Genomic DNA, 11,472 nt, shown 5'->3' with positions numbered 1-11,472 from the left:
CCTGCGTTTCCTGCACTTTAGCGACAACAGCACCTCTCGTCCCAGAGGCCACCCAGCTTTTGACCGGCTCCACAAAATTCGGCCCCTCATAGACCACTTCAACCAGAAATTTGCAGATTTGTATACCCCTGAGCAAAACATCTGCATAGACGAGTCCCTAATACATTTTACCGGGCGCCTTGGCTTCAAACAATACATCCCAAGCAAGCGCGCCCGGTATGGGGTCAAATTGTATAAGCTCTGTGAAAGGGCCACAGGCTATACCCACAAATTTCGGATCTATGAGGGAAAAGATCAGACCCTGGAGCCGGTCGGTTGCCCTGACTACCTGGGGAGCAGTGGGAAGACAGTCTGGGACTTGGTGTCACCCTTATTTGGCAAGGGGTACCATCTTTATGTGGACAATTTTTACACAAGTGTGCCCCTCTTCAGGCATTTGTTCCTAGAACAGATTGGCTGCTGTGGCACCGTGCGACCTAGTCGCGTGGGCTTCCCCCAACGGCTCGTTACCACCCGTCTTGCAAGGGGGGAGAGGGCTGCCTTGTGTAACGAAGAACTGCTCGCAGTGAAATGGAGAGACAAGCGTGACGTTTACATGCTCTCCTCCATTCACGCAGACACGACAATCCAAATTGAAAGGGCAACCCGTGTCATTGAAAAGCCCCTCTGTGTCCACGACTATAATGCGCTCATGGGAGGGGTGGACTTCAATGACCAGATGTTGGCTCCCTATTTAGTTTCCCGACGCACCAGACGCTGGTATAAGAAGGTGTCTATATTTAATTCAATTGGCTGCATATAATAGTTTTGTTCTCTACAGTAAGGCTGGGAGAACACGATCCTTCCTCAAATTTCAGGAAGAGATCATCGAGAACCTTCTGTATCCAGAAGGTTCCGTGGCCCCAACCAACAGTGTAGTGAGCCGTCTACACGAGCAACATTTCCCCAGTGTCGTTCCTGGTACCTCAAACCAACCGCCACCCCTAAAAAAATGTTGTGTCTGTAGCAGGAGTGGAATAAGGCGTGACACCCGCTATTTCTGTCCTGACTGCCCTGACCACCCTGCCCTATGCTTAGGGGAGTGTTTCCGGAAGTACCACACACAGGTACACCTAGCATAGGGATCACATCTCACAGGACAGGCACACAGGGCTATTAGGGCCCTTTCTCTCACAGCTGCTGCAAACCTCTCCTTTCACCTGGGATAAAGTGCATAATGTACTTCGCCACATCTTTGGGCGATTTGCGCTTTGCACATTGTCCCATGGGGAAGGAGAGGTTTGTTCTATAAAGGTAAAAAAAAATAAAAAATTACCGGTAAGTAAAAAAGTTAACGTTCAGTTGAAAAAGTTAAAGTTTATATGTTCCGTTCAAATTTTATTATAAAGTTAATAAATTTATTGCGTTGCGGCCTGGTTTTTTCTTTTTTGTTTTGTTTTTTTTACCTTCCAGGTGGACCAACCGATCGACTAGCTGCAGCACTGATGTGCATTCTGACAGAAGCATTGCGCTGCTGTCAGATTACACAAAAGTCGGTGTATGCGGCACTGCAAGACGAGATTTCTCCTCTGCAGTAAAAGATACGTTTGCCGAGGCATATGAGCTGAGGAGGTGGCGGTGTTCATATGCTTTGGCAAACACTTTGTATATAAAAATAAAAAATAAAAAATCCCGGCAATGATTTATTAATTCACATCGATTGATGTGAATGGAGAAATCTGGTTTGCCAGGGTATATGGGCTAAGTGGGTATGGATGTTGGGCGGAGCTCCTATGTCCTGGCAGACGCCTTTCCCCTCCTTTTTTTTTTTTGGCAGAGATTTTTTCATCCACATTGATCGATGCGAATGAAGAAATCTGTGCCGTTCATTTTTTCTTTCAGCCCAGAGGCTGAACGGAAAAAAAAAATCTCATTACCTGTATGCTCAATATAAGGAGAATAGCAGAAACTCCTAATGCTGGCCATACATGTAATGATTTCGGAGACCCTCAAATGCCAGGGCAGTACAAACACCCCACAAATGACCCCATTTTGGAAAGAAGACACCCCAAGGTATTCACTGAGGGGCATATTGAGTCCATGAAAGATTGAAATTTTTGTCCCAAGTTAGCGGAAAGGGAGACTTTGTGAGAAAAAACTAAAAAATATCAATTTCCGCTAACTTGTGCCAAAAAAAAAAAAATTCTATGAACTCGCCATGCCCCTCATTGAATACCTTGGGGTGTCTTCTTTCTAAAATGGGGTTACATGTGGGGTATTTATACTGCCCTGGCATTTTAGGGGCCCCAAAGCGTGAGAAGAAGTCTGGTATCCAAATGTCTAAAAATGCCCTCCTAAAAGGAATGTGGGCCCCTTTGCGCATCTAGGCTGCAAAAAAGTGTCACACATGTGATATCTCCGTCCTCAGGAGAAGTTGAGCATTGTGTTTTGGGGTGTCATTTTACATATACCCATGCTGGGTGAGATAAATATCTTGGTCAAATGCCAACTTTGTATAAAAAATTGGGAAAAGTTGTCTTTTGCCAAGATATTTCTCTCACCCAGCATAGGTATATGTAAAATGACACCCCAAAACACATTGCTTAACTTCTCCTGAGTACGGAGATACCACATGTGTGACACTTTTTTGCAGCCTAGGTGGGTAAAGGGGCCCACATTCCAAAGAGCACCTTTAGGATTTCACAGGTCATTTACCTACTTACCACACATTAGGGCCCCTAGAATGCCAGGGCAGTATAACTACCCCACAAGTGACCCCATTTTGGAAAGAAGACACCCCAAGGTATTCCGTGAGGGGCATGGCGAGTTCCTAGAATTTTTTATTTTTTGTCACAAGTTAGCGGAAAATGATGATTTTTTATTTTTATTTTTTTCTTACAAAGTCTCATATTCCAGTAACTTGTGACAAAAAATAAAAACTTCCATGAACTCACTATGCCCATCAGCGAATACCTTGGGGTGTCTTCTTTCCAAAATGGGGTCACTTGTGGGGTAGTTATACTGCCCTGGCATTCTAGGGGCCCAAATGTGTGGTAAGTAGTTTGAAATCAAAATGTGTAAAAAATGGCCGGTGAAATCCGAAAGGTGCTCTTTGGAATGTGGGCCCCTTTGCCCACCTAGGCTGCAAAAAAGTGTCACACATGTGGTATCTCCGTACTCAGGAGAAGTTGGGCAATGTGTTTTGGGGTGTCATTTTACATATACCCATGCTGGGTGAGATAAATATCTTGGTCAAATGCCAACTTGGTATAAAAAAATGGGAAAAGTTGTCTTTTGCCAAGATATTTCTCTCACCCAGCATGGGTATATGTAAAATGACACCCCAAAACACATTGCCCAACTTCTTGCAGCCTAGGTGGGCAAAGAGGCCCACATTCCAAAGAGCAGCTTTCGGATTTCACCGGCCATTTTTTACACATTTTGATTTCAAACTACTTACCACACATTTGGGCCCCTAGAATGCCAGGGCAGTATAACTACCCCACAATTGACCCCATTTTGGAAAGAAGACACCCCAAGGTATTCGCTGATGGGCATAGTGAGTTCATGGAAGTTTTTATTTTTTGTCACAAGTTAGTGGAATATGAGACTTTGTAAGAAAAAAAAAAAATCATCATTTTCCGCTAACTTGTGACAAAAAATAAAAAATTCTAGGAACTCGCCATGCCCCTCACGGAATACCTTGGGGTGTCTTCTTTCCAAAATGGGGTCATTTGTGGGGTGTTTGTACTGTCTGGGCATTGTAGAACCTCAGGAAACATGACAGGTGCTCAGAAAATCAGAGCTGCTTCAAAAAGCGGAAATTCACATTTTTGTACCATAGTTTGTAAACGCTATAACTTTTACCCAAACCATTTTTTTTTTATCAAAGACATGTAGAACAATAAATTTAGAGAAAAATTTATATATGGATGTCGTTTTTTTTTGCAAAATTTTACAACTGAAAGTGAAAAATGACATTTTTGTTGAAAAAAAATCGTTAAATTTCGATTAATAACAAAAAAAGTAAAAATGTAAAAATACCACCAAATGAAAGCTCTATTAGTGAGAAGAAAAGGAGGTAAAATTCATTTCAGGGATAAGTTGCATGACCGAGCAATAAACGGTGAAAGTACTGTAGGTCAGAAGTGTAAAAATTGGCCTGGTTATTAAGGGTGTTTAAGCTATAGGGGCTGAGGTGGTTAATCATAATATAAAAAAAAAAAATTATTCTATTTTTATTTTGTGTATTCAACAAATATTAGTCAAAAACTTGTAATATAAATACCTAAAGCCCTATTAAAAAAATGCACTAGGACCTGGTGTGTTAGGACCTAGTGCCAATATCTTTCAGTTATGTTGCTGTTCGTCTTAACATACAGTGCATGCTGTGTGCCTAAAATAAACCAGGACTCATGGCATCTTGACAAAAAAGTGGTGTCCCATATCATTTACCCTCAGCTGTTTATTTCAGTAGATTATGCCTGTTACTTAAATGCCAAATTAAACACACTATCATTTTCTGCTGCCTCACACAGGGAAGCCGCCGTTGTTCTCCGATAGACCCTTTAGAACAATGACCGTTAAGGTAAGATATGTCTAGGATATATTTAGGAAATGTGAGCCTCATCTGTACCTGTGATTGTGTAGTATTTAGTGATTTTTATGCTATTGTTTAAAATAAAACAGTCTAGAACTTGAGGAAAGCTAACCAGTGACTGGGCAACATTTCATGTTTAAAGAGTATCTCCATAAATGTCAGACTGGTGGGTGCTCGATGTGGGAACCCACCTTATCAGACAATTATTGTATTTTTTTTCTCAAAAAGTTTTCATTGATACACAAAAATGTTACAATCCGTCTGTAGATGTATATTATATGGAGAGGACCCAGATATACTGGTGGTAACCTTCATAATTTTGGTCATTTCCCTTACCAATGCTGATTCATATTAATGCACATGTTGTCCTCTATTTCTGCTGAGTGGGCAGGCTTATCCTGAAGTAATGACAGCTATGCTGTGTGCTCTAAGCCATATGTCTTGCTCCAGCTGCGTCCCCTCTTGCTGTGTTACCGAAGCACTGATTGTGTCTTTGATGTATAGGCAAATGAGGCACCAAGTACCCATCTAGGCATTTTCAGTTTTATAAGGAGACCAAGTCCACCTTGTCCTTTGGTCCCATTCCCCTCCTTGTGCTCCCAAGTATATCCCTTCTGCCTGTGACATTACTGATCCCCTTCCACTCTCACTGTGACATCACTGAGCCACAGCATCCAAATATAATGCAGATGTGGACTAGCACCTATCTCCCAGTGCAGAGGATGGGAGTTGTAGTGGCCCTGATGAGGTGTTGTGTCACAATGTACTCCCTCACACTGTTGCTACCTGGGGATAAGTGCAGTGGGAAGGTGATTTGAAGAATCAGCCCAGAAGTAAAAGTATAACAGTCTCTCTGTACGCTTAACTTGTGGTACATCCAGCAGCATTAGATACAAAGTGCAGTTTCTGTCACCAGAGGATGAGGTATGGTTGCTGGTATTGTGGCAAATAAATAGCACTTGAAGGCACTTGTAGATATAGGTAAACCGAAAATGGTGTGGAAAAAGTACAAGAAACTAGTAGTGTACTCGTACAGCACTCCCTAGAATATTTCAAAACACATAGGTTAGTGATAATGGTAAATTAGTGAATTAAAATATAACTTTTATTATAGTCGTGTCTAAAATAACAGACAAAAAATAAACTAGATAATCAAAAAAACATGGAATAGTCTTATCAGTATGTAGTTAAATCGATGGACACTTGCGGGCTGTTGGGGCCTTGCCGACACAGGAGAAGGGGGGAAAAAATATACTGGAAACTTTCCCTAAATTGCCCTGTCAGGTATGTTATGCCCTAATGTCCTCCTAAATACGGAGTCATCGGCCTGACAAGGGTGGCCCCGTCCGGAACCTGGCCCTATTATACAAGCCCTGTCAATCACTGTTTTGTGGGAGAAAAAAAAGGCAGGGGGGGGGTGAACCAAGATGTGCCCACAGCCCCAAAAAAGTTAGGTTAATATCCAAAAAAAGATGTCCCAACACGTTTCGTCTCAAAGATATTGCCCCAGACTCATCAGGGGACCAGGGGCTACCTAAACAAGAAAAATGGTGATTGCCACAGTTTTCTATTCCGGTATCACCTAGTGCACCAAGGATGGAACTGGTAACATGTCCCATACCTGGTGGTGCATATAAGTTGGTCTGACCTGTGTGTTGTGTCTGTCAGCCACGTGGAGTATCGCGCCGCCATTTAAATAGACACGGAAGCCGCTCTTTCCTCCTACTTCCGGATTGTCCGCTGACGTCACTGGTGCAAAGCTGGGAGCGCAGGACTGCCGGAGTGCGGCATGGTAAAGGAGGGCAGATGCGCGGTTAGGAGGACGGCACGGCGTCAGCGCTGCTAGGCAACAGCAGGCCAAGCGATCGCGCCGTCCTAACCACCCTGTAGGATAAAATATGCGCATACTCTGTATAGTATTCTACAGCGATGGCCACACATATGGGACTTTTTTGAGAGGAGAAGTCTCTATGAAAACCAGGCAGGAGCGCAAGTTTAAAGATACAATAAGAATACATGGATGCTGTTCAAAGGAAAATAAAAAACAAAACACAGGTATAGGATATCAAATCCTATAAGAGAGGTACATAAAGGGACAGGCCAGGCAGTACCACACATAAAGGGCATGACTGTCCGGATTACAGGAAGCAGCCAAAGTTAAGTTGCTCATTTAAACCGTGGGGGCTGGGAGTCCTTAACTTAAAGATCTACCAAGCCTACCTCTGTTCAATGCCTGTAAACCGCAGACTTTTGAGGTCACCATTGTGTGCCTCAATAATGTCTAGCCACTGAGGTATCTTTTTTGTTTCGGATATCACAGATATGTTCGCCAATGCGTCAGCGAAATTCTCTCCGGGTCTTTCCTACGTATTGTAGGCCACAATCACAGGTAATTAGATATACCACCCCTTTTGTACAACAGTTTTCTTTTTAATCAGATAATTTTTATTGGTTTTCCAGAGGTAAAAAAATATGAATACCATTACACGTACATATTGCAGTATGAGATATACATAATCTCTGTTGATTGATACACATTATCAAAGCAGTATCACACATTATGCATATTATCCAGCAACAGTGCAAGATATTAAGAGGAATTTCTATCAGTGAAGAATGGTAACTATCATAACCAATCAACACTTAAACCCTCAACCCCCATCAACACCCCTGCAGGCGATGAAGCGGGCACGGCATCAGCTATACAGTTGAAATCCACATGGTAACCATCATTTCCTTGAGTACCATATCAAACTACCAAGCATATCAACCCATCCATGTATGACTTACATTCACAGGCATGAGTACACGTACACAGAACACTATACTGCCTTCTCGTAGAAGCAGCTCCGCAGTGAGAGGCCTAATTACATTGCACCAGTCCTATGCTCCACCCAGGGGCGTAGCTAGAAATGCATGGGCCCCATAGCAAAAAAATTTTTATGGCCCCCCCCCCCCCCCCCCAGTGCCATCCACAGATCCCCCTCCCCTAAACAGTGCCATCCACAGATCCCACTCCCCTAAACAGTGCCATCCACAGATCCCCCTCCCCTAAACAGTGCCATCCACAGATCCCCCTCCCCTAAACAGTGCCATCCACAGATCCCTCTCCCCTAAACAGTGCCATCCACAGATCCCCCTCCCCTAAATAGTGCCATCCACAGATCCCCCTCCCCTAAATAGTGCCATCCACAGATCCCCCTCCCCTAAATAGTGCCATCCACAGATCCCCCTCCCCTAAACAGTGCCATCCACAGATCCCCCTCCCCTAAACAGTGCCATCCACAGATCTCCCTCCCCTAAATAGTGCCATCCACAGATCTCACTCCCCTAAATAGTGCCATCCACAGATCCCTCTCCCTTAAACAGTGCCATCCACAGATCCCCCTCCCCTAAACAGTGCCATCCACAGACCCCCCTCCCCTAAACAGTGCCATCCACAGATCCCCCTCCCCTAAACAGTGCCATCCACAGATCCCCTGGCCCCCTCCCCTAAATAGTGCCATCCACAGATCCCTCTCCCCCAAATAGTGCCATCCACAGATCCCTCTCCCCTAAATAGTGCCATCCACAGATCTCTCTCCCCTAAATAGTGCCATCCACAGATCCCCCTCCCCTAAATAGTGCCATCCACAGATCCCTCTCCCCTAAACAGTGCCATCCACAGATCCCCCTCCCCTAAACAGTGCCATCCACAGATCCCCCTCCCCTAAACAGTGCCATCCACAGATCCCCCTCCCCTAAACAGTGCCATCCACAGATCCCCCTCCCCTAAATAGTGCCATCTACAGATCCCCCTCCCCTAAACAGTGCCATCCACAGATTCTTCTCCCCTAAACAGTGCCATCCACAGATCCTCCTCCCCTAAACAGTGCCATCCACAGATCCCCCGGCCCCCTCCCCTAAATAGTGCCATCCACAGATCCCCCTCCCCTAAATAGTGCCATCCACAGATCCCCCTCCCCGAAATAGTGCCATCCACAGATCCCCCTCCCCTAAATAGTGCCATCCACAGATCCCTCTCCCCTAAATAGTGCCATCCACAGATCCCCCTCCCCTAAATAGTGCCATCCACAGATCCCCCGGCCCCCTCCCCTAAATAGTGCCATTCACAGATCCCCCTCCCCGAAATAGTGCCATCCACAGATCCCCCTCCCCTAAATAGTGCCATCCACAGATCTCCCTCCCCTAAACAGTGCCATCCACAGATCCCCCTCCCCTAAATAGTGCCATCCACAGATCCCTCTCCCCTAAACAGTGCCATCCACAGATCCCCCTCCCCTAAATAGTGCCATCCACAGATCCCCCTCCCCTAAATAGTGCCATCCACAGATCCCTCTCCCCTAAACAGTGCCATCCACAGATCCCCCTCCCCTAAACAGTGCCATCCACAGATCCCCCTCCCCTAAATAGTGCCATCCACAGATCCCCCGACGCTCACAGGAGCACATTTATAAACTAATTAGTAACTTGAACTTTAATCATTGACATTGCTGAATGCTGATCTCTTTACTTGCATTGGATACCTTACTCTGTCTTAGCTCTGGTAACGGTACAGCAGGCAGTGCGGGCGGCGGTCACTCACTGACGTCACGCGCCTGCGCCGCCTAGTGGGAGGAGCAGGCGCGTGACGTCAGTGAGTGAGCGCCGCGCGCACTGCCTGCTGTACCGTTACCAGAGCTAAGATAGAGTAAGGTATCCAATGCAAGTAAAGAGATCAGCATTCAGCAATGTCAATGATTAAAGTAAAGTTACTAATTAGTTTATAAATGTGCTCCTGTGAGCGGCGTGGCCCTGTATATTCTAACCCCCAGGCAAGCGTCCCTGTCACCATGGGAACGCCTGGGGGTTAGAATATACCATCGGATTTAAGTTTTCACGCTCTCACCGAGAGCGTGAAAACTCAGATCCGATGGTATATTCTAACCCCCAGGCAAGCGTCCCTGTCACCATGGGAACGCCTGGGGGTTAGAATATGATCGGATCTTCCTTACTCAGTGGCATGGCTGGAGCCTCCCCAGCCTCTGTGTCGGCCCGGCCCTGCGTGCGCCCTGCTCCAGTCCTGACTCCTCCCCAGCCAAGCCTGAGCCGCGGACCGCCCGCACCCCGCCCACGGCTCGGGCCTGGCTGCCTGTTTGTAGTGTGTGTGTGTGTAAAAAAAAAAAATAAATCAACAGAAGGCGGCCCGGACGGGCCCCCAGTGGCGTAGGGCCCCATAGCCACTGCTATGGTTGCTATGGCGATCCCTACGCCACTGGCTCCACCCATGTGTCCCAAATTTTGTTAAACTTTGCCAGGCACTGCCTCTTGAGATACACTCCCTTTTCTAGGCGAAGGATATCAGTCATTCTGTTCAGGAATTCTGGCCTCGATGGGGCTTGGGACCTAAGCCAGTATTTAGCAATCAATTTTCTAGCCTAGAAAAGCAGACGCTGCACTCCCAGACGATAATGACGGTTTTTAATGTCCAGTATTCCCAGTACACATGTCCTCGGATCAGGCAAGATCTCAATGGTATAAGCGTCTTTAATAGCTGCCAACACATCAGTCCAGAAATTCCTAAGCTCTGCACACTCCCAGAACATGTGTATCAAGGAAGAAGGACTCACTCCACACCGAGAACAGGAGGCATCAGGTCTAACTCCTATCTCGAATAGAAATGCCGGAGTTCTATACACCCTGTGAATAAGAAACAGTTGGGACATGCGTTGGCCTTCACAGAGCGATAGTTGAGGTGTCAATGCCAATAGCGACTTCCATTGCTCCTCTGTTATTGGTCCAACCTCCCCCTCCCATTTACACTTGACCACTAGAGTATCCTGTTTCATTGATTTCACAAATAAGTTCCTGTAAATGGACGAAATTAATCCACTCGAGGAGTTACCTATGAGGATTTGTTGAAACAGTGGCAACAGTACACTTAAGTGACATAGATTTTGCCTGAACCTGAAAGGCGTGTCGAAGTTGCAAAAACTGATAAAAGGCTGTATGAGGAAGAGCAAACTCATTTCTTAGTTGCTCAAAGGACTTAAACGCACCATCTTTTTGCAGCTGATATAAGAATTTCACGCCTTTACAGTCCTAAGGCGAAAAACCTTCTAGGCGAAATATTTCAGGCAACTGGGGATTCTTCCACACAGGAGAGATCTGGGTGAAACCCTGTATGGACAGCAGTACGCGACACCTCTGCCAGACTTTAAATATCATACTGAGTGTAGGGTATCCCACTATCTTATCAGAGAGACCACTATGTTTCAGCAAAGCTACCGGTGAATCATGATAAATGCTATCAGCCGGGCAGACGCAACATCCCCAGGAGTCCTTCCCCACCCCCTCAGCTGCTGCAGCTTTGAGGATAGATAATATAGCCAGGGGTTAGGGATAGAGAGCCCCCCTGCATCTTTCCCTCTCTGCAAAGTATCCAGTCGGATCCTAGCTGTTTTATTGCTCAGATTTATTGATCAGACATCTAAATAGTCTATCTATTCTAAGAAAGATCCGGCGAGGTATCCATATAGGGGAATTGTGCAGGACATAAATGAGTTTTGGCATAAGAACCATTTTAAGGAGATTACTCCTACCAATTTCTGTCATTGGGAGTTTGCGCCACGCCTTAATTTTTTCAGACATAATGCCCAGGAGCGGCTCTATATTATTTTTCACATAGTGCCCCAGGTTCGTTGAGACCACTATTCCCAGATATTTGAATTGATCATCAATCTGCAGCTGAGTGGACCGAAGGAGGAGACCATCAGAGGACACATCTAGTGGCAACAGGGTGGATTTATCCCAATTGATACGAAGACCAGACTTGTCACCAAAATCCTTTATGAGGGACATAATAGGACCTAGCGACTTTGCTATATTCCCCACATATACAGTGGGATGCGAAA

General features: G+C 45.6%; 1 protein-coding gene across 1 annotated transcript in view; it reads left to right on the top strand.

Moving 5' to 3' along the window:
• Positions 1-4,452: 4,452 nt before the first annotated feature.
• LOC121001278 (Y+L amino acid transporter 2-like) overlaps positions 4,453-11,472 on the top strand; it is a 134,810-nt gene continuing 127,790 nt past the window's right edge. The window contains exon 1 of the mRNA XM_040432271.1: positions 4,453-4,567. The gene's annotated coding sequence lies outside the window, so the exon portion shown is untranslated. The remainder of the gene's footprint in view (positions 4,568-11,472) is intronic.

The sequence above is a fragment of the Bufo bufo genome, chromosome 5 (genome assembly GCF_905171765.1).
Source record: "Bufo bufo chromosome 5, aBufBuf1.1, whole genome shotgun sequence".
NCBI classification, from domain to species: Eukaryota; Metazoa; Chordata; class Amphibia; order Anura; family Bufonidae; genus Bufo; species Bufo bufo.
This window is presented reverse-complemented; position numbering and strand designations above follow the sequence as displayed.